Source organism: Bufo bufo, chromosome 6 (genome assembly GCF_905171765.1).
Source record: "Bufo bufo chromosome 6, aBufBuf1.1, whole genome shotgun sequence".
Taxonomy (NCBI): Eukaryota; Metazoa; Chordata; class Amphibia; order Anura; family Bufonidae; genus Bufo; species Bufo bufo.
Window position 1 is genome coordinate 239211228 of NC_053394.1, and position 24847 is coordinate 239236074.

At 46.1% G+C, this 24847-nt stretch overlaps 1 protein-coding gene across 4 annotated transcripts in view; it reads right to left on the minus strand.

Moving 5' to 3' along the window:
* BMPR1A (bone morphogenetic protein receptor type 1A) overlaps window positions 1–23315 on the minus strand; it is a 111087-nt gene extending 87772 nt beyond the window's left edge. For all 4 annotated transcript variants that reach the window (XM_040436972.1, XM_040436971.1, XM_040436974.1 and 1 more), the window contains exon 1: window positions 23186–23315. The gene's annotated coding sequence lies outside the window, so the exon portion shown is untranslated. The remainder of the gene's footprint in view (window positions 1–23185) is intronic.
* Window positions 23316–24847: the final 1532 nt, after the last annotated feature.

Sequence of the window (24847 nt, forward strand, 5' to 3'; positions counted from 1 at the left end):
TAATCAGGCAAACATTTCTATGAGCGTTTGTTTCAGGTCATTGGCCCCTAAGAGGGTATTGTGGTTTAGTAATGGTGAGGACCTCTCCTTGGGATACGTCATCAGTCTGAGATCAGTGAGGGTCTGACTCTCGGCACCTCTGGCAAAAAGCAGTTTGCAGATGCTGTGAATCTCGCGTGGGTAATTACAGCTGCTTAACCTATTCAAGTGAATGGGAGAAGAACTTGTAATTACTCTGCACCGCCACTACAATGTAGACGTAGGCTCAGCGGCAGGCAGGGTGGATTTGATTTAAATCAGTTTTTTTTACATCAAGACTAATTCTTGCTGGTATAACTTATAATATGCAAGTAGATGAAGATTTTTAGAACAACTTTTCATATTAGTTTGATTCTGTATTCATAGGTTTGTAGAAGTTAGGATTAAGGTCTTTTTCTCAACTCTGTTCATGTTATAAAATTGTTTGCTGTGAAGAGGCATGTGATCTCTGCTGAGTCAAATTCAGTTTTGAGAACTGCAAAAGTAAACCAAACATCTGTGATAATATCTTGTAGGCAGAGAAACTGCCCAATAATCTTACAAAAACCTCTGGAAGAGCATGACATTGCGAATGGAAAAAGGGGGAAACTAACTCTCCTTAGGCAGAGAGCACCTTAATCAGTGTGAGGAGACTTAGGTCATACATGCTCCTCTGGAATTCTGGGAGGGAAGAAATGCAAATGAGCTCTTAACAAGCTTTTCCTCTAATGCCACCAGATGTAAGGCAGCTATCCTATAAGTCAATATTCAGCTCTTAAAAAAGCATTGAGACATGACTTGGATATTCAGAGGTCGCAATAACGCCTGTACAAGCGTCAGACGCCTGTTCAGGCCATTTTACTCCCTGGAAAAAGTCTAAGGTGTACCGATACGCCTTAGACTTTTCCCTGCCATTCATAAGTGTAGTGAATGCTGTGAACGGCGCAGGCAGCGCATCGATGCTGCCTGAGACAACCAATAACAAGGCTCCTTACAGTAAGGAGCTTTGTTATTGGTCAGTTTGAGCAGGCTGCCGGAGCTTAGGACACACCGCTCTGAAGAGGGAGGAAGGAGGCGCGCGATCCTTACTGGCGGGGTAAAGTGGTGGTCTGAGCGCCTCGTTTTTACCCTATATAGTGATGAGTCTGAAGCGCTCAGCCGAGCGCTCCTCCCTGCTGAGCGCGGTAGTGAAGACGGCCTCAATAGAAGGTCTAGGGGACCGTCTTCACTACCGCGCTCAGCAGTGAGGAAAAGTGGCTGAGCGCTTCAGACTCCTGCTTATAGAAGTCAGCAGGGGTCCCAGCGCTGGACACGCCAACAGGAGACCTCCATAACGACAGACCTGTCACCCGTAGACCTCTGTCACCTTTCTTATGAATCCATCAAGGATTCATTGCAGCCTGTTCCATCAGATGCTTATAAGGATTTCTTCTGTAATGCGGTGCTGCATGTGGCCATTTACAGCCTCCAGGACATAGTCCCTCTGCCAAGCACATGAAGTACTTCACTGTAAAACTGTATAATCCAATATCCACAGCGGTGGTGGCTTTTTTGTGGAATGAGATAGGGCAATGGGTCATGGAAGACAAACTCCCCTTTATAGCAAGATCAAGCATAACACAAAATGACAGCCTCTAGGTCAGGGATAAGCAACCTCCGGCACTCCAGCTGTGCTGAAACTACAACTCCCAGTATCCTCCTTTCACTTATTTGGGGGTTACAAGAACAGCTGAGCAAGTGTGCATGCTGGGAGTTGTAGTTTCACAGCAGTGCTGGAGTGCCAAAGGTTGCTGCTCCCTAGATCAGTGGTTATCACTGCGTGATGTCATCATCCAGATCCACAACATGTGACTGTGGCCCTGCAAGGTATGTGCCCGGGTCTTTCGCTTGTGCCCTTGGCACCAGCATGCACCACCATCCATTGTACCCGTGTCCTGCTCCGCCAGTGCCTCAGGTCTCTTCAGAGTCTACCAACAGCCCCGGTGGCACCGACATACTCACCTGAGAGCACATTTACAAGGACGTAACTTTGGTGGGCAGCAATGGCCACGTGAAGGATGGCAAACCCCAGTGACTAGCAGCACAGAAACAGCAGGAAAAATTCAAGGGATTGTCCCAAGATCAACAGTATTTACCTATCCACACTTGACCCAGAGAACACTAGAACATGGTAACCAAGGTGTGACCCCCAGCGATCATGTACTTGAAGGGGACATGTCTGTTTTAGTAACGACTTGCATTTCCCATGCAATAACAATTCTGGGGAGTCAATTCTTGTGACTCTATATTGTACCATTACTCTATTATTCCTACTAGAACTTATGAACGAATTGCTAGTAGTCTGCAATAAAGGTCCAGCTGGATGTTACCAGTTGACAGCACTGATTGAATAATATCAGGCTGTGCGGTGACACCCCCATCTGGACCTTCACTGCAAACTACCAGCAAGTCATTCATACTAATAACAGGAATAACAGAGGAATGGTGCAACATAAAGTCATAAGAATAGATCCTCCAGGATTGTTATTACATGTGGGGGTGCAAGTAGTTACCAAAACAGACAAATGAGGAGAGGCGAGGGGTCCTTTTTTAACGACAGGTGATAAATCTTGATCTTAGGAAAAACCCTTTAAACCTCATAAAATCACTGCAACAGTGACCTCAGCGGTGCCGACCCCTCAGAGCAACAGGGACCTCAGCTAAATGTATAATGGTCTAAATTTGCCATTTATGCATGGAAGACAGTTCTAGAGTACTAGTAATGGTTTTCATGCATAAATAGCAACCCCTTAATGTTATGTAGGCATTCGTATTAACCATTTGAATTACTGTAACTTTCGTACTCATCGGCTGAAAATACTCCTAAAAAAGGGTAAGAGAAGTATTTTTACTCTTCCAGAAAAAATGTAGTGCGGCCTCTGTGGATATTAAATAAGCCAGCACCTCATCTGCAGACAGCTGTTTCGGACACAGGCCTCCTACCCAGTACTCTCTGCTCTGCACTGATTAGGGGAAATCACCCCAAAACGGCTGTCTGCAGATGAGGTGCTGGCTTATTTAATATCTAGTCATGTCTCAAGGCTTATTTTAAGAGCTGAATATTGACTTCTAGGATAGCTGCCTTACATCTGGTGGCATTAGAGGCAAAGCTTGTTAAGAGCTCATTTGCATTTCTTCCCTCCCATTGTGAATGGATTAATGGAATTTATTTACCAAAAAAATTAAACATATACAGTCTTATTCTACATAATTAAAAAACGAATCTTTATTTCATGATGGAATAACCTTTGGATGGTAATATATTTTCCTCAAAAAGCATTTTATATAAAATAAAAAAAATCAGATTTAAATAAAAAAAGAAGAAGATTTTTTTGATTTAAAAATAAAAATCATTGATTTTTATCCACCCTGGCGGCAGGTGCAAAAAACTATGCGGCAGAGGTGCCAAGAGTCCAACCCTCAATGATCTTAAATTGAGGACATATCACAAAGGGGTCATCAATTTAATGAACGTAAAACAGGAATCTGTCAGCACAATCTTGGACTATTACCTGCAGTAATACATGAGAAGTACTGCAGATAAAAAGAGTCCACTTATTTTTACTGCCCCGTTTCTGTGCTGTCAGCTTTTGAAGCTTCTTCGAAATACATTGTAAGGACTGCTGCGCACGTGCACAGGAGTCCTCTCCATTATGTCAGCACCGCACAGCAGTCCTGACTATTTCAGTGCGGCTTTGACTGCTGACAGTGGGGGTAACAGGAAAATAAAAGAAAGTAGATCTGGACTCCTTATCTGCAGTACTAATGTTCTAACTGATCATACCAGGTCACACATACTGAAATTGGTCTGAGCTGGCTATGTACACAGCTACCTAACAAGTGCCTGGTGCAGAAGGTTTACATTGATTTTCTCAGCTCTCACACTGAACAATTAAGAGAGTCTTCACACTTTCCAGTTTGGAAGGGGGGGAGGGGGGATGGTTGCAATCATTTGTGCAAAGAGATTATTACAAGGTTTAGTGACAAAGCTGCTCTTAGGCTACTTTCACACTAGAGTCGATAGTTCCCGGTATTGAGATCCATCATAGGGCCTCAGTACCGGGGAAAAAAAGCTTCAGTTTTGTCCCCAATCATAGTCGGTGGGGACAAAATGTAACTGAACAGAATGGAATGCTCCAAAATGCATTCCGTTCCGCCATGACCCACAATGCAAGTCAATGGGGACGGATCCGTTTTCTCCGACACAATCTGACAATAGAAAACAGATCCTTCCCCCATTGACTTTTAATGGAGTTCATGACTGATCAGTTTTAGCCATGATATAGATAATACAACCGGATACGTTCATAACGGATGGAGATGGTTGTATTATCAGTAACGGAAGCGTTTTTGCTGAACCCTGGCGGAGCCAGCAAAAACACTAGTGTGAAAGTAGCCTAAAGGACACAGTTGTGCGCCATTGTAAAAGCGCTGCAGAATATGTTGGCGCTATAGAAAGATCAATATACACAAGCACAGCATTTTTTTTATGGTCACAATTTTACACACAAAGCAGAAGATATTATAAAGGAGCACAGAGCGTGAGTAGAGCTCAGGCGCCTGAAGAATGCGAGCAGATAATCTTACACATGGTGTCCATCTATCACCATACAGACCATGACTAACCTAATAAAAAAGGTACCTAGAACGTCATACTACTAGGAATGCTTTCCACTAGTCACAGCCGCCGTATAGCTTTACATCCCTTCCTTCATTTACGGCAGGGCCACCAAAATAACAGCCATAAGGGCTTATGTAGTCTCCCACAGAAGAGTCCTCCTAGACAACACTGCACATGGCCTTCTACTAGGCTCAGCAGAACGGTTCATAAATGATGGCTCCTTACCACAGACAAGTAACGCGAGACCGCTAACATTCAGCTCCTACGGTTCCTTTAAATGCCTCCGGCTTCCTTTCTTGCCCCCAAAAAGCACTGTAATACAACTCCATAACCTGGTACTGTGTGCATGACGACTTACCAGCTTGTCCAATTCAAACAACCCACCACCAACTGTCACCTGTCCGCCTGCCCCTACTATATAATACGTACTAGCTATTCAACACACGTTTCAGTTATCCATTAGTTACACGCCATACCCTACAATTCCAAAGAACCAAACAGTGGAGGATCCAAGAGGCAGAAAATCCAGGAGACGGCAGGATATTTTCTCTAATAACAGACTTAAACCAAAAGTTTCCAGTGATATTGCATTTCATATGTCTGGGGAACAGAGCGGGAACCTAAACTGTATCTGGAAAGGAGACAACCAGACTTCCGTGTCTCGGTTTATGTGTGAGACAACCCACCCTTTATTTCAACTTAGCAAAGTGCGTTTTTGCAGATATTCTTCAACTAAGGATTGTTAGGAAAAACGCCCTTCTACATTCAGAAGAAAGTGCTTATCTCCTTACAATGAATGGCCCCTTTATACTCACAATCCAGCAAACGACTGTCGAGAAGGAAGTGTTCCTTCCTAGCAATTTGCTGCTTGTCCATGGAGGTGACCTCTGTATTTACATGCAGTGATCTCCTCCATAGTACGGGGAGGAGCGATCGCTAATGCAGTCACTCATCCTCATACAGAGTCACTGTTTTCTGTGTCGGCACCATCTGCTGCCAGCAAACAATTGAGGTGACCGCACAAAATCTTATTACCAGATGAACAAGCATTTCACTCAATCGTCGGCAGCACTTTTACACCGCCACAATCGCTAACGAGCGTTCCTACAAAAGCTTGCTAGGGTGGACCTGCCCAATGTTAAGGCCCTGTAAAGGGGCCATAACAGAATAAGTTCAGAAAAATTAGCTTAATGGTGGCGTAGACTTCAAGACCCTATCACCATGATACGCAGTGCAGTCTGTAGGCAGCAGGTTATAGAGCAGGAGGAGCTGAGCAGATTTATATATAATTCTGTGGGAAAAGATTCAGTAAAACCTTTAATTTATACATGGGCTTTCTGAAACTAAAACTGCCCCCTTACACAACTGTGACTGACCGCTATCCCTGTATACACACTTACCTTTTCCTATGAAACTATATATACTTTCTGCTCAGCCTCTTCCACTCTGATGAATGGTTCTCTATCAATTGTGTCTCTAATGTTTAAGGGGGCCTTCCACCGCTTGACTGACAGGGGAAATAAGAATCGGACTGTTGGACTTCAACATGCCAAAGCCTCTTGGAAGTGAGCTAGAAATGTATGAACACAAGCTTAGGTCCATTCCACACCTGCACATGATTGGGCCAGAAATGACCAGATGTACAAGGGCTCGCCCACGGTAGTTGGCCTATATAAACCGGGTGCCTGCCACATATGGTCAAAACCATACATTTACAGTTCTATAGGTAAAGCCAAGACAACTGGCTACCATGGGTGGCGTCAGTCATAGGTGGTAGCTGCCTATACAAACTGGGTCCAGTTGTGCTTTCAAGTGACACCAAAATTGGGCATTTACTGGCTACAAACTCAATGGAAAATGAAATGTAATAATTGTTCATAAGGCTTTTTCTTTGCGTCAGGTCGTGTGAAAATGGCCTCTAAAAAAGTGTACAAGTTTAAATGTATCTGCTGTTTTGTGAAATCTTGGTTTTAAAGAGAACCAGTCATCAACTTTATGCTGTCCATACTAAAGACAGAATAAAGTAGAGACGGCGAGTTAATTTCAGAGGTCTGTCCTTTCTAAGTTACAAGTAAGTGGTTGCCGAGAACGAACATCACAATCATTGCAGACTGGGCCTGGAAAAGAGTCACGGCCACCTGAGAAGAGTCCTGGGTATTCATGATCTCCTGCTCTCCTGCCCACCTGCTGATGATGACAGTCTTCTACCTAGTTTCTCCCTTTCTCTCTAGGAGAGAACTGCCAACCATCAGTAGATTGGCAGGAGAGCAGGAGATTAGGAATAACCAGGACTCTTCCCAGGGAGATTTGACTCTTTTCAAGGTCTGGGCTGCATTCATTATGATGCTGGTTCTCAGCAACCACTTTTAGCTGATGAGTGACACACTGCTGAAATCAGCATTTCTGTCACTATTTTATGCTGCTCTCAGTGAGGTCAGCATAAGGGTGCATTCACACGACCGCAAGTGTTTTGCGGTCCGCAAATCGCGGATCCGCAAAACACAGATACCGGCCGTGTGCATTCTGTAATTTGCAGACCACACATGGCCAGCGCTATATAGAGAATGCCTAAGCTTGTCCGGACATGCTCTATTTTTTTTTGCGGAGCACAGGAACAACGGATGCGGACAGCTGTCCGCCTCTTTTGCGGCCCCATTGAAACGAATGGGTCCGCACCCGTTCCACAAATTTGCGGAATGGATGCAGATCCATTTATACGGTCATGTGAATGCCTATAGCTGATGACAGGTTCCCTTTAAATAAGGAGTTGAAACCATAGTCTGAAAAAAAACAGATGTTTAACAGATGAAACCGTAATGTACAGAAACACAGCAGCAAACTGAATGACAAATATGCATTTTTTTATTATCTTTTCCCAGTTCTAACCTATGGGCACATGAAGCAATAAAGCTGCAATACATTTTTACTGTATTACATACACACTCCAAAAACGTGACGTGAACAGCGCCTTATGGATGCAAAGTGATGCCCATTCAACCCAAGAGGGGTTAAAACGGATCCGTTCTATCTTTTTCTGATGGATAAGAAGAACGGAAAATTCAATGCAGTTGTGAAGGAACCCTTCTTACCCCTACTGTGATCCTAGCAAAGCTATTGGTCAAGTTTAAAGCTTCTGTACAGAAAAACTGCAGCAGTTCTGAAAAAAATACCCCGGTGGGAACAGACATCCTCCACATTAGAAAAGTTACCAGCACATTTAGAACAGGTTTAAATAAAGTTATTAACATAGAAACATAGAATGTGTCGGCAGATAAGAACCATTTGGCCCATCTAGTCTGCCCAATATACTGAATACTATGGATAGCCCTTGTCCCTATCTTATATGAAGGATGGCCTTATGCCTATCCCATGCATGCTTAAACCCCTTCACTGTATTTGCAGCTACCACTTCTGCAGGAAGGCTATTCCATGCATCCACTACTCTCTCAGAACTTTTAGGGACAATTTAAAAGAACACAGATATACTGCAGCAATTTTGCTTTTGAGACATACGCAAGGATATTAGACACTTGAGATCATTATCAGATTAGGTAGTGCAAGGCGACCATTTCTGATGAGAAATTCTACAGCAGTCAGGCTATGCCCCCCAGTCTGCCTTTGAAGGCACAAGCTCTGTCCAGGAGCAAAAGGGTTAAAAATGCCTGTAAACTAAGATGCTTTGGCTGGAGAACACTTATTTTTATCTGGTTGAGGGAGATCTTGGGAAACCCTTCACATACAAAGAGATGCATCCAAGCTGTAAACTGGCTGGCTTTCCCAGATGTTATCAGCTCTGCTCATTATTCACACTCGGCTGGAGAAGTAGTACGGTATTTATTTGCTTTAGTTCTGTCTACGGAAGGCGAGCTCACCGCCCCAGCAACACGGAAACCTCTGTCTCCAAGTGTTCCAATTCATGTGTACTGGCATCAGAAAAAGACCCATTATGTTAAACACTTTACCACTTTTGGCCATTTTTTTTCATGTCACTATATCTTAAAAAAATAAATGTGCATAATCCTGTATTTTTCACACTGGCCACTGATTTCCTGTTCTGTTTAGGTAACTTAAAGGGGTTGGAAAGGTTCAGAGCTGAACCCCGACATACCTTTATTTTCACCCAGACAGCCCCCCTGAGGCCAGCATCGGAGCATCTCATGCTAGCATCTCAGGGGGGCTGCCGGGGTGAAAATGGAGGTATGTCCGGGTTCAGCTCTGAACCCAGACAACCCCTTTAAATAGCGCCGCTCCCATTTACTAGAATGCCCGTGGGACATGTTGACCACCTTATGTGGATGGGGTATCCGGATACACTCTCCACAGAAGAAACTGGTTTCAACATACAGTACCCTGAAGTGTCTGGCAGCCATTTATTCCCTACTTCCTACTAAGAGAACATGCGCTGCTGGCCAAGCCAGGCTCAAGAAGCCACGATTGTCATCTGAACCTAAATGCTGCCTACCAGAGGTCACAATAACGCCTGTACAAGCGTCAGACATCTGTTCAGGCCATTTTACTCCCTGGAAAAGTCTAAGGCGTACCAATACGCCTTAGACTTTTCCCTGCCATTCATCAGCGATGCTGCCTGAAACAACCAATCACAAGCTTCTTACAGTAAGGATCGGTTAGTTTGAGCCAGCTGCCAGAGCTTATGGCACACAGCTCTTAAGTGAGAAAGGAGGCGCACGGTCGTCACAGGCGGGTAAGTGGCCATGCGGTGTAGTGGGGATCCCGGAACTGAGCACCTTGTTTTTCTCCTATAGTGATGAGTCTGAAGCGCTCTCAGCTGAGCGTAGTAGTGAAGACGGCTTCAATAGAAGGTCTAAGGGACCGTCTTCACTACCGCGCTCAGCAGTGCGGAAAAGTGGCTGAGCGCTTCAGACTCCTGCTTATAGAAGTCAGCGAGGCTTCATGCACAAGGGCGCGTCATGGCTCCATACAACCTCCATAACGACAGACCCATCACCCGTAGACCTCTATGTCACCTGTCAGCTTTCCGATGAATCCATCAAGGATAACTCATTGCAGCATGCTCCATCAGATGCTGAACTAGAGATATTGTGTGCTATAAGGATTTCTTCTGTAATATGGCGGCACATGGTGCTACAAGGACTGCATGTGGCCATTTACAGCCTCCAGGACAGAGTCCCTCTGCCAAGCGCATGAAGTCTTCGCTGTAAGACTGTATAATCCAATAACCACAGCAGTGGTGGCAATTTTGTGGCATTATCTGGTGGCATGAGATAGGGCAATGGGTCATGGAAGACAAACTCCCCTTTATAGTAAGACCAAGCACAACACAATGACAGCCTCTAGATCCAGCACTCCAGCTGTTCTGAAACTACAACTCCCAGTATCCTCCTTTTTCTTTAGGAGTTACAAGAACAGCTGAGCAAGTTTGCATGCTGGGAGTTGTAGCTTCACAGCAGCTGGAGTGCCGAAGCTTGATGCACCCTAGATCTACAGCCGAGCCTGGTGGTTATCACTGCGTGATGAGGTCATCCAGATCAACAAGTGACTCTTTAACGATCAATATTTATTACCCATCTTAGGACAACCCCTTTAAACCTCATAAAATCACTGCAACAGTGACCTCAGTGGTACCCCCCCCCCCTGAGAACAACAGTGACCTCAGTGGTACCCCCCCCCCTGAGAACAACAGTGACCTCAGTGGTACCCCCCCCTGAGAACAACAGTGATCTCAGAGGTACCGACCCCCCCCCCCGCCCCCCAGAGCAACAGTGACCTCAGCTAAATTTGAAATGGTCTAAATTTGCTATTAATGCATGGAAGAGAGTTCTAGAGTTCTAGTTATGGTTTCCCTGCATTAATAGCGACCCCTTAATGTTATGTAGGCCTTCGTATTAACCATTTGGATTACTGAAACTTTCGTACTCATCGGCTAAAAATACTCCTCAAAAATGTTAAGAGTATTTTTACTCTTCCAGAAAAAAAATGTAGCGCAACCTCTGCTGTCTACAATAGGAGGCCTGAACCAGTAGACCCCACAGTTGTCCAAAAATTTAAAATGGAAGGGATCATGAGGAATCAGAGTCAATGTTCTTTGCAAGATTCCTACATGACTATTAAGGCGCATTTAGACAGGCCAAGCAGCAGGTTGTCGGGAAGGAAGTGTTCCTTCCCAACAGTTGGCTTTTCGTTAAGTGGAGGAGATCACCTCCACAGAATGAGGACGATCTGCTGCCCAGAAATGATAAGTTAGGTGCCTGCACGAACGGCAGGATCTCCCAATGAACGAGCATTTCGCTTGTTCATCAGGTGATCGAGAACCTGCCTTGTAAATCCACAGGATTTTCTGTATCCTTCTGAAGAGTTTACCTTTTGTTTCCCTTTACAACACACTGGTGTACTGTTCCAAAGTCAGGAGGAACAATGCCGCGCCGATGCCTTCAGCGGTAACAATTATAAAGCATAACTGCTGTAGCAGACAATGAGCGGAATAATGGATGAATGCTGAACTTCCACCCAAATTCTGAAACATTTGACACAAGCAGTGCAGAGCCAATGCTGGGGAAGGGAGGAAAATGAGATCTTAGCAAGCTCTTCCTCCAATGCCACCAGATGTAAGGACTGCATTAGACAGCCATATCAGGCAGGCGATTGTCGGGAGGGAAGCGTTCCTGCCCAGCAGTCACCTGCTCACTAGCGGAAGAGACAGTGGCCATTACATGCAGTGATCTCCTCCACAGCATGGGGAGGAGTGATCATTATACCATCGCTCATCCCCATGCTGTCCAGTTGTTTGCTGGCAGCAGATCATGATTACACAGCACGATCTGCCGGCAGCAAGCTTAAAAATCTGGATTGTCTGATTTGTTCATCGGCAGCAGTATTACACTGCCAGATCATCGCTAAGGAAAGTTCCTGCAAACGCTTTTAACGATGAACTGGCCGACAATTGGCAAGTCTAACACAGGCTTAAGGCAACTATCCTGTAAGTCAGTGTTCGACCTTGTAAAACAGGCCTTGAGACACGACTTGAATAATAATTAGGCCAGCATCTCATCTGCTGACTGCTGCTTCAGCTGGCATGGAGGTGGGTCTGAAAGTAAGGAGATGACACTAGCAAATACTGCAGAGACCTCTCAATGCAGTGCTCTGGACCAACATCGTGGTACAACTGTCAGAAAATGCTCCATCTATCATCTATACAGTACACTGTTCTGTAGGGCTAAGAACACAGGTATTTTGTGGTGTTTTCCAGCACGTTTGAGGTTTTGGTGGTGTTTGCACATGCAGTTTTAGGTGCGTTTTTGCTGTAATACCAGCTCCATGAAAGTCTATGGGAAAGATGCAATGCAGGGCAAAAGCTTTTTTTGGGCTTGGTGGTGTTTTTTGCTAACATATGCAACTTTTGGTGCGCCTGCAATGCAACTAAAAATATGCAACTTTTGGTGAATGCAACTAAAAATGCAATAAAAACCACGTGATATTGAAAAAAAACACAAGTGGTTTCCATGGTGGTGGAAAAAAACTAGACCAATTTCATGTGTGTTGAGGCACTAAAAGTACATTCAAAATATTCTGCCAGGATTTAGCTATATATATAGTAGGCTTGTCTGCGTAGAAGCGCAGATGGTTTACTTCAAAACCAGACTAATTGTATTAGTCTAGCCAGAGTCGTGATTGCAGAATTTTAGCTTCCTTAATTGCACTCCTGGATCTTCAGAAGGAAACGCTGACCTATTACCCTTCAAAATGAGGCAGGAATGACCGGACCCCTGCAGTAATGCAAGGTCAATGGCTTTGGAGAAGACCAGAACATGGCTGAAATATAATGCGGTCCTTTTTATATAGGGATAAGGAAAGAAAGGCTTAAAGGGGTTTTCTGGGAATTTTCAGTTATGCCACAGGATGTATGACATAATGAAAGTCAATGACTGGCTTCAGCGGTGATGTGCCCTCAAGAGCAGCAGTGACATGTTACCTCTGAAGCCAGTCATTGGCTGCAGCAGTACATGTGACCATGCTCATATCCTGGCCAGAAGTAAGCAAGTGTGGGACCAAAAGATGTTTAAACAGGCGCCAGAGCACAGGACTGGAGTGGCGGGGAACAGGCGAGTCTTTCATGCTACAGAACAGAACTAAAATCAGCAGAATTCTCCTAGAAACCATAATAATTGTAGAAGAGAATAATAAAATGTTCATTTTTAGAAATTCCACAAATATGCACCAAAAAAAGCTGTGTGTTAACAGTCAAGATTTAGAGCGCATGTACAGGGGCCTATACAAATAAGGAGCAAGAAGTACGGTGTTCAATCAATCCGATGCGACAATCAACGGTTGGGGGATGAACAATCACTGCGGCCAGCACATGCCTGCTTACATAGGGTGATATGCTGCCAAAAAACAAGGAATTTATGTGCCACATAAAGATGGCTCGCCTGACAAACGTTCTGCTCGTCTGTGAGGTGATTAGCGGCACATTCACACCGGGCAGGTATATGGAACATAGGAATGTTTATTGCTCATAACTGTCCCGATAATCTGCCCGTGTAAGGCTACTTTCACACTAGCGTTGTTTGAATCCGGCATTCAATTCAGTCACCGGAACTGCCAACCGGATCCAGAAAAACAGGTGAAAACTGATTACATTTGAATCCTGATCAGGATTTTGATCACAATGAAAAAATGCATTGGAAAAAATGGATCCGCCATTTATGGACTTAAACCCGAAAAATGTGAAAAAAAAAAAAAAAAGTTAAACATGCAAAATCCGGATCCGGTTTGATGGAACACACGGCGCTGGATCCGGTGTTAATGCAAGTCAATGGGAAAAAGGCCGGTTCTGTCAAAGTGTTCAGGATTTTTGGTCAGAGGTAAAAATACAACATGCTATGGTTTTCTGAAAAGCCTGATCAGTCAAAAAGACTGAACTGAAGACATCCTGATGCATCTTGAACGGATTGCTCTCCATTCAGAATGCATAGGGATAAAACTGATCAGTTCTTTTCCAGATTTGAGCCCCTAGGACGGAACTCAGCGCCGGAAAAGAAAAACGCTAGTGTGAAAGTAGCCTAAATGGGCACTTAGAGTGGTTGACCCATAACTGACACTCCATCTATCCACACTATGGATCTGACCAAAGCGCTACCCGCCCGTTCTGATGATGTGCAGGTCTCATTGTCCTCTTAAAGGGCTTTCCAGGATAGATCATCAATATAGGACTGTGGGGGTCTGTTTAAATAGGCCGCAGTGCTCCAGTGATCAGATATTGATAACTTATCTGGAAGGTTGGCCATCAGGATGCAAATCTCGGACAACACCTTTAATTCACAATGAGGAATATATCTGCAGTTAAAGAGCATCTGTCAGAAGATTTCTACCTTCTGAAACGTTTTATTTGCCTCTAGGAGCAACGGGGCGTTGCCATTACACTTAGAGACTCTGCTCTCTCTGCAAATGCTGATCCTTCACATGGATTGACATCACACCTGGCCCTTACTTCTCCTAAGGCCTCATGCACACGAACGTTTTTTTTCACGGTCCGCAAAAACAGGGTCCGTAGGTCCGTGATCCGTGACCGTTTTTTCGTCCGTGGGTCTTCCTTGATTTTTGGCGGATCCACGGACATGAAAAAAAAGTCATTTTGGTGTCCGCCTGGCCGTGCGGAGCCAAACGGATCCGTCCTGAATTACAATGCAAGTCAATAGGGACGGATCCGTTTGACGTTGACACAATATGGTGCCATTTCAAACGGATCCGTCCCCATTGACTTTCAATGTAAAGTCCGGAGTCCCTTTTATACCATCAGATCGGAGTTTTCTCCAATCCGATGGTATATTTTAACTTGAAGCGTCCCCATCACCATGGGAACGCCTCTATGTTAGAATATACTGTCGGATATGAGTTAGATCGTGAAACCTCATTTCCGACAGTATATTCTAACACAGAGGCGTTCCCATGGTGATGGGGACGCTTCTAGTTAGAATATACTACAAACTGTGTACATGACTGCCCCCTGCTGCCTAGCAGCATCCGATCTCTTACAGGGGGCCGTGATCAGCACAATTAACCCCTCAGGTGCCGCACCTGAAGGGGTTAATTGTACTATCATATCCCCCTGTAAGAGATCAGGGCTGCCAGGCAGCAGGGGGCAGACCCCCCCCCTCCCCAGTTTGAATATCATTGGTGGCCAGTGCGCCCCCCCCCTTCCTCCATTGTAATAAATCGTTGGTGGCACAGTGTGCGCCCCCCCCCTTCCTCCCTCTATTGTAATAATTCGTTGGTGGCACAGTGTGCCCCCCCCCGCCTCCCCCCCCCTTCCTCCCTCTATTGTAATAATTCGTTGGTGGCACAGTGTGCGCCCCCCCCCCCCTTCCTCCCTCTATTGTAATAAATCGTTGGTGGCAATCATTGGCCCCCCTCCCTCTATAGCATTTTCAACATTGGTGGCCAGTGTGCGGCCTCCCATCTTGCGCCCCCCCCCCCCCCCCCCCCCCCGATCATTGGTGGCAGCGGGTTACTAGCAATAGTACAAGATTCATACTTACCTGGGAGCTGTGATGTTCGTGTCCGGCCGGGAGCTCCTCCTACTGGTAAGTGACGGTTCATTTAGCAATGCGCCGCACAGACCTGTCACTGTCACTTACCAGTAGGTGGAGCTCCCGGCCGGACACGAACATCGCAGCAGCAGGTAAGTATTAATCTTCTACTATTGTACTATTGCTAAGTAACCATGGCAACGAGGACTGTAGTAGCGTCCTGGTTGCCATGGATACCGATCGGAGCCCCAGCGAATAAACTGGGACTCCGATCGGAACTCCGCTGCCACCAATGATGATGGGGGGGAGGGGGGGGGGAGATGGGAGGCTGCACACTGGCCACCAACGTTGTTAATGCTATAGAGGGGGGGGGGGCCGATGGGGGGCGCACACTGTGCCACCAACGATTTATTACAATAGAGGGAGGAAGGGGGGGGGGGGGGGGGGGCGCACACTGTGCCACCAACGAATTATTACAATAGAGGGAGGGGGGGGGGGCCGCACTGGCCACCAATGATATTCAAACTGGGGAGGGGGGGGGAGGGTCTGCCCCCTGCTGCCTGGCAGCCCTGATCTCTTACAGGGGGATATGATAGTACAATTAACCCTTTCAGGTGCCGCACCTGAAGGGGTTAATTGTGCTGATCACGGCCCCCTGTAAGAGATCGGGTGCTGCCAGGCAGCAGGGGGCAGTCTTGTACACAGTTTGTAGTGTATTCTAACTAGAAGCGTCCCCATCACCATGGGAACGCTTCTGTGTTAGAATATACTGTCGGTTCTGAGTTTTCACGAAGTGAAAACTCAGCTTTGAAAAAGCTTTTATGCAGACGGATCTTCGGATCCGTCTGTATAAAAACTAAACTACGGCCACGGATCACGGACACGGATGCCAATCTTGTGTGCATCCGTGTTCTTTCACGGACCCATTGACTTGAATGGGTCCGTGAACCGTTGGCCGTGAAAAAAATAGGACAGGTCATATTTTTTTCACGGCCAGGAAACACGGATCACGGATGCGGCTGCAAAACGGTGCATTTTCCGATTTTTCCACGGACCCATTGAAAGTCAATGGGTCCGCGAAAAAAAACGGAAAACGGCACAACGGCCACGGGTGCACACAACGGTCGTGTGCATGAGGCCTAAAGCTAAGCAAAGTGCAGAGGGTGGAGCAGATGCAGAGAGAGCAGAGCCTCTAGGTGTAATGGCAACGCCCCCGTTACTCCTAGAGGCTTAGGCTACTTTCACACTTGCGGCAGAGTGATCCGGCAATCTGCATGCAAACGGACAGCATTTGTAGACTGATCCGGATCAGTCTTAGAAATGCATTGCAAGAACAGATCCATCTCTCCGGATGTCATCTGGAGAAACTGATCCGTTATATATATTTTTTTCACATTTTTACCGGTCTGCACATGCGCAGACCAGAAGAACGGATACGGCATTGCGGTATTTTTAATGCCGATCTGGCACTAATATATTTCAATGTAGATTAATGCCAGATCCAGCATTCCGGCAACTGATCCGTAATTTTGGACGGAGATAACGCAGCATGCTGCAGTATTTCCTCCGTCCAAAACGCCATTCAGTGACTGAACTGAAAACATCCTGATGCAACCTGAACGGATTTCTCTCCATTCAGAATGCATGAAGATATACCTGATCAGTTCTTTTCCGGTATTGAGCCCCTAGGACGGAACCCCGTACCGGAAAAGAAAAACGCTAGTGTGAAAGTACCCTTATTTACATTTTTCTCAGCAATGCAGGAACTTACAGGGCTCCAGATGGTGACCAAAACAGTCACCAATGCGCCTTAAAATTTGCAGATGGTGACAAGACTTTAGTCTTGTCGCCATTTGCGACTGGACTGCCGCGCAGCCTAGTATCAGTTAAAGAACATGGCACATGCCATGTTCTCTTCACTAGCACAGTGGAGAAGGAGGGAGTCCCTCCCTCCCCACTGATGCGGCCGCCCCTGCCACCAATGGGGAGATATCAGGGAGGAGCTGTGGCCACTGCTCCACCAATGAATGGAAAACATTAATACAAGAATAGGCAGCGGTATCACAGACCCGGCCTCAATAACAGGGCATGCGATACGCTGCAATTAACCCCTCAGGTGCCACAACTGAGTGGTTAATTGCCACGGACTGCATGCCCTGTTATTGAGGCCTGGTGCCGGGTCTGCAATACCGCTGCTGACACTTGTATAAATGACCTACACCAAAAGAAAGAGGCTAGCACAAATTACAATGAATAGAACCTTTATTATAGTCTCAAAAAGAGACAGAGAATCCAATAAAATACAATACAATGGTGAGGGTCATACACACTTCCCCCCTGAAGAAGCTTACGCGAAACGTGCGTTGGGGCTCTTTGGTTCACCACTCAGGTATCTATGGCTTTTCAGTAACAGTTCAGTATATATTATTTATGCATTTTGCACTCTGCACTTTATATATCTATGTATTATATTAGATTTTAATATTTTTCTGACAGCCCTGACTGGATTTGTATACTATACACCTATTTTGGGTTATTCATATACTATGCTGTACCCTCATGACCTTGCCAGTATTGATAAGTGGATTGCCTAGTGGTGGCCCATTTTTATCCTGTTTGTTCTCCACTCACCAATGTATTGTCTTGCATTGTATTTTATTGGATTCTCTGTCTCTTTTTGAGACTATAATAAAGGTTATATTCATTGTAATTTGTGCTAGCCTCTTTCTTTTGGTGTTGGACTTTGCGTGCAGGCCTAGCACGGGTACTCACATTAGTTAATTATTGGTGTATATATATACTTGTAAAAATGAGTTAAATAGGACCTTTCATGGGTCCAAACAATATGAACTTAGTAGCAGGCTGCATATAGCGGCGCCCAGGGATCTAAGTGCACTTACTATCATTCCTGGGAGCCGCTCCGTTCGCCCACTGTGGCCCCTGGTATTTTAAACATTCAGAGCAAGGAGGAGGAGACGCCAGTGTTTCCCCCTCTCTCTGACAGCAGCGCTGTCCAATCGCAGCTCAGAGCCAGGGATATTTTTATTTTTTTTTATCTCCCTGGCTCTGAGCTGCGATTGGACAGCGCTGCTGTCAGGGAGAAGGGGAGACACTGGCGTCTCCTCCTACTTGCTCCATTGGTGGCAGTAGCAGATTACACTGCTGGGGCTCCGATCGGTTACCATGGCAGCCAGGACACTACTGAAGCCCTGGCTGCCATGGTAATCCCCCTGCTACTGTGTGTACTATGCACAGGGTAGCAGGGAGAGAGTGTGAGATCCTAGTCACCCTAATACAGCTCTATCAGGGTGAATAGGACAAGGGATGAAAATATCCTAGGTTCTGGCCCTGAAGGGGGGAAATGGTTATTAAATAAAAAGTAAAAAATAAAAATACTAAAAAAAGTTTAAAAAGTTTAAAATTTCCCAATTTTACGTATAAAATTTACAAACAATAAAAAATAAACAAATTGCCACATCCGAAAAAGTGTGAGCTATTAAAATATTAATATTTCCGCTCTGGTGAAGGCTGTAACAAAGAAGGGGGGGGGACACACAATTCTCCATTTTTAGTCACCTTGTCCCCCAAAAGAGGTCACTGGATGTGAGGTTATGTAGTGCTGTATTCTCCTATATGTAATGCTGGCTCACTACTGACCTGCATCTCATCTTCTTCGTCAAGTCCTTTTTTTATTTATTTTTTTATTCTATGCATTTTAAATTTGGCAACTAAATTTTTTCGTTTAGGAGCCAATGGCTCCCGTTTTTTTTTTTTTGTCTGGAGCACTGACTTATGAACATGGTGCCAACACAGATGCCTTCAACTGCCAAGCACAAATGCAACAGGTTATCCAGTTTTAGAGGTACCAATCTTCTGACAAATACCCATACTCATTTGTATTACTATAGCTACTGTTGACAAGGCCTAACTTTCGTCAAAATAAAAGTAGAAAGCCCCGCACATACGTGGCCACCTCACCCGATGGGGCAGGGGGTCAGGGGACAAGGTTTGAATACCTATTTAAGCAACTAAGCAAATAGTCAGTTTACAGCTCAGATACACTTTCGTGATATGAGAAAACTCAATGTGCAGTTTGTAGTCCGCTCCTACCCAGACTGTGCCCACTCCCCTTGGTAAGACTGGGGCCAGCCACACACACACACACACGACAGTTGTCAGTTCCAACCTCCTGAACATGTGCCCGCATGATTCTCTGACGGGAGGAAGCCCCTGTCAGACTCTTCTTCCTCTCCGCTCTGCCCGTTAACAGTACCAGGACAGTAGACAGGAACATCACTGCCTCGCTGCTGCTTTCCACTTCTGAAAAGCAGCAAATTAGAATATTAGGAAACTGCTCTCAAAGCAATCCTCCAAATATATGAGCAGGAAGCCACGGAACAAAGGGACCAGAGAAGTTAGCGAGTCCTGCAGATAGAAATGTCAGACTTTTACCTTTGGACTGGATTATTCCTCCTCGCTCATTCTTTCGATGCCACAGACTAAGAAAAATGTCAATGAGCAGAGCGTGGGCGTTTGGCTATTTAACCCCACCGTCGAGCAGCACAAACACTTCCAGCCTCTGCAATAAGTAACGCATTTCCACATGAGATCAAAAGATTGGAATTTTTATTATCTGTAGCTTTCTACACTGCTAGGCCTCATGCACATGACCGTATGTATTTTGCGGTCCACAAAAAATACGGATGACATCCGTGTGCACTCAAGGATTCGTTTGTGTCATGTGACCACGGAGCGGGAGTGAAGCACTTGCTATTACTTACAGCTCTGTGGTCACCCGCCAGCCCGCACCGCGCTGGATCCCAACACATCATTAGGTCATAGTGCGCGCTTACGTGCACTGCACTATGACCAGACGTTGTGCGACGTCAGGACCCAGTGCAGCGCGCGGAGAAGAAGAAGGAGCGGTGAAATGGCGCCCCTATAGGAAAGGTAAGTATTTTATTTCACTGGCGCTGGGGGACATAGCACTGAAGGGGGACAGCCGGCACTGGTGGGACATGGAGGGGCTGATCTGATGGCACTGGGGGACATGGCAATAGATGGCATGGAGGGGCTGATGGCACTGGGGAACTGGAGCTGAAAACACTGGGACTGGAGCGGTAGTCCGGGGCCCGCGTACACTAGCGGCAGCACGGATCTGACAGGCTGTTCACCGCTGGAACAGCCTGCCGGAGTTCCTTGCTGCTAGTGTGAAACTAGATAGTGTGGTCTAAACAGCAATCTGCTGCTCAGAAGCCATGAATCTGTATGAGGACAAGGGATCATTATAGTTATCCCCTATCCTCATACTGTAGAGGAGAGCGCTCTATGTAAATGTGCAGTCTCCTTCCTTGAACGAGCAGCCGACTGGTAGGAACGCTTCCTTCCTGACAATCGGCCATTGCATCGCCAGGTGTAAAGCCAGCTTTAGTGGCAAAAACCACACGAGGTTGTGCAGCGAGCACATGGAAAGAACATTAAAAGTGCAGCAAACAGTGGTGCAGATTTTGATAGACTATTCATCTGTGCGAGCCTTTTAGAGGTAAATTCTCTAGGGTTCTTCTTACTCGGGCCGGTTGGGCAATAAATGGCCACAAATCAATGACGTACAAGAAAATTAGTGGTCATCGAGGCTACCTGCACAAATGGTTGATTACTTGCAGTTTTTCAACGTGGATCTGAGTGTGAAAAAAATAAAATAAAAACGCAGCGAAATAGAGTACCAGCAAAGTAGATGAGATTTGCCAAAGTTCGGAAACTGACCAGGCATGCGGAGTCTGAAATCCACAGCATGTCAATGTTTGTGCCCTTTTACCCCACAGTCACTCTGCAGATCCCGTTTAGGGCACATGTCTATGCAGAAAATCCGCAAACCTTCTGCACTAAAAAGAAAGATGCACTATGTATGGTGGTCTTGGTGCGGATTTTCCCTTTATACAACAACCCCACTGAAGTCTCTGTGGAAAACATAATTAGCGTCCAGTCACTAATTAATAAGCGTGGCAGCACGTCACGGCCATAGGATTTACAAACAATAGGCTTCCCCCAACAGGACATTTCCTCAGAGAATTGCCCAGGATGTAATCAATTGCAGAGGATTCTCCCATAAAGGGCCGTTTTTGGTCAGCAGATCATACACAGATTGTTGCCATGGCCGGTCACTAACCGTGGTGATTGTCCACACAACTGTCACTTGGGGCAACTTGTAAGAGGTTTCTAGTGGAGCACCTCCGGGCGAGCAATGCCCCAAGAGTAGAACAGACTGAGCGGGCTGAAACAACCACAGCCTCCTTCACGTTTCCGTGTCCGTTTGAGTTTTTTCTGTGAAGAACCCGACTTTTTGCCCTCCGTGTGCCACCCATATTCCACAGACTCTGCTCAGCTGAAAAGTAGTTCCTACAGCATCTCCGACCAACTGTACTTGAGAAATCATTGACAATATTGGCGGTCATTTATCAAAGGTGGATGCGCCTAATTTAGGACGACACACTCCTCCTTGTACGTTAGGCGCATCCTTTGGCGGTCCGTGCACCTAGACCAAAATCTACTCATTTACATAAATTATGGCATAAATGTTAATGAATTTATTTACAGTAAAATGCCTTTCTACTAGTGACAACTTTCTTTAGATGAGGTTTTCTTTGCTGAAGTTTTAGGCAAATAAAGGCCAGTTCCAGATGTTGCATGGAAGTCTAGGGGAAATATTACAGGAAGGACGAGCTGCATCTCGTGTCCATTTCCAGCTCCGAGGTGAGTTTTCTTGGTCAATGGTGTTCGATGGTAGCACGCTCTGGGTCTGGCGTTTTTTCCTTATTGCCTGGCGCTTTTCTCCCATACGCCACAATTGGGTTGTTTGCATTTTCACAAAAACACATGCAATGTATGCTGACCCTTTCTCGTTTTTTTTTTAACCATTTTTTCCCAATACAGAGGTGACATTACAGGGGAGTGCAAAGACAAGCATACAAAATGACACCATTTAAAACCACCAGGTGCTAAAACAAAAAAACCCTGATCGAGTCAGGCTTTAGACAGTACGGGATATCCTCCAGCATATGAAGGGGCAACACGGCCCGACCACGTCCTCCCACTAAGGGGGCACAATATGAAGCCATAGACTATGGATGAAGCATCCGAGGTCCATTCGCTCATCCCTAACCAGAACAAATCATCCAGCCCTGTTCTAGGGATTATTGGGGCTCAACACCAGAACCCCAAATACCAGGGAAAGACACAGAAAGCTGGGATCCCACACTCGGGGGGTCTTATTGTAAAGGGAAGACGCATATACAGACTGAGTCTTTAGGAGTCCAATCCTGACTGAATACATAAGCGATCTTCACCTCCATCACCGTACACAAAGTTCAACCTGACGTCACAAATGCCTATTTAATAACTATACAAAACGAACCAGCCCCATCATCAATCCAAACCAATCAAAAAGTGGGGGGCCCCCGTCAGCCCTCTAAGAGCCCAGGCAGGAGGCAAGTGTGTATACAAGCAGCCTGCACGGACACTGGGACCGGGCTGTAATCAGTCCTCAATGACCGGGGCACAGGCAGGAGGTAAGTCTGTATACCACAGGCAGGAGGTAAGTCTGTATACCACAGGCAGGAGGTAAGTCTGTATACCACAGGCAGGAGGTAAGTCTGTATACCACAGGCAGGAGGTAAGTCTGTATACCACAGGCAGGAGGTAAGTCTGTATACCACAGGCAGGAGGTAAGTCTGTATACCACAGGCAGGAGGTAAGTCTGTATACCACAGGCAGGAGGTAAGTCTGTATACCACAGGCAGGAGGTAAGTCTGTATACCACAGGCAGGCACATAGATGTGCAGAGTACAGGCCGAGCCCGCGGAGGTGAGGAGAACCTGAGCTCTGCACAAGTCTATACGGGAAAATCACAGTCCCCTCCTCCTCCGCCCGTACAAGGCAATCCGTCTACGGATAACACAACTTCTACCCCGCGTCCCCTCTCCCTACAGAGGCGCAGCGCACTCACCCGACTCTCCCGGCCTCCATACTAGTAACGACACCGATAAATCCTCCGCAGCCGTCCGCTCACTTCGCAGTTATCGTCGCTCCTCCTCAACCCACTTACACCTTCCAGCGCGCGCTCCCGCCACGCACAACACCGCGAGAGAGAGGCGGAGACGCGCGTGCGGTGACGTCATCAGACTATACCTCCAATATAGGGGGAGACGGTTAACCCCATCACAGCCAGGGCGGAAGTGACGCAGTGCGAGCCGCAGACACCGCACACATGTGCAGATATTGCGCCACAATCTTCTAGTTCCTGTGACGGGGCCGAGTTATCGATGTATTGTGAAGCGCTGCCCTGTGCCACCTTTTCTGACAGGAGAAGCGCCAGACAACGTTCTGTGCCCTCATATTCATCAACAGGACACAAACTGTGCCTATACTTCATAGAGCAGACGTACTGGCACATGCCCAGACCAATATATGCGCTCAGAATGGGAGCCTTGCGGATTCTGTGACCTGTGTCAGGCCTCATTCACACTAGGACCTGGTTTCACTTTGCGTCACAGTTTCTGCACAGTATTCATGCGTTTTTCACGTGTGTGCATCAGAAGGGGCATAGATGCCCCTGATAAGAACTTAGTCCTACCACTTTACAGATCACTAGTCAGACCACACATGGAGTACTGTGTACAGTTCTGGGCTCCTGTAAACAAGGAAGACATAGCAGAGCTGGAGAGGGTCCAGAGGAGGGCAACTAAAGTAATAACTGGAATGGAGCAACTACAGTACCCTGAAAGATTATCAACATTAGGGTTATTAACTTTAGAAAAAAGACAACTGAGGGGAGATCTAATTAATATGTATAAATATATCAGGGGGCAGTACAGAGATCTATCCCATCATCTATTTATCCCCCGGCTGATTAGATTTCTGGAGTTAGGGCGCATTCACACGCAGCAAATTGTGTGGCAGAAAATTATCCCATATGCGGAACTATTCCCAGTCAGCATGGCCATTCCACAAAAAAATAGAACGTATTCTATTATTGTCTGCATTACGGACAAGGATAGTATTAGTACAGTTTTATTAAAGGGATTCTGTCACCTCTTTTTACCCTATAGAGATGCGGACATGCACGGCTAGATCGCCGCTAGCATGTCCGCAATATACCTGTCCCATATCTCTAAATGGTTTTATTGAGTGTAAAAAATGATTTTATATATAAGTAAATCAGCCTGGTCAGGAGCCCAAGGGGCTTCACAAAGTCAGATCGCCGTAATCTTGCGATGCGCAGTGCCGGCATAGTGTTCCTTCCCTGTGCTGCGCCTCAGGGAAGGAACTGTGCATGCGCGAGCTCACGGCGATCTGACTTTGTGAGCGAGGAGAAGATTTGTGGATACAAGTGGTGCTGGGCTCCTTCACAGGGGGCGTGGCTGGGCTCCAGAACGGTTAGTACAGCCCCTTGGGCTCCTTACCAGGCTGATTTACATGTATATTAAATCATTTTTTATACTCAATAAAACCACTCAAATATATGGGAAAGGTACCGTATATTGCGGACATGCTAGCGGCGATCTAGCCGTGCATGTCCGCATCTCTATAGGGTAAAAAGAGGTGACAGAATCCCTTTAAGGGGGAATGTAAACGGCCAGTATCCGTGTTTTGTAGATCCACAAATTGC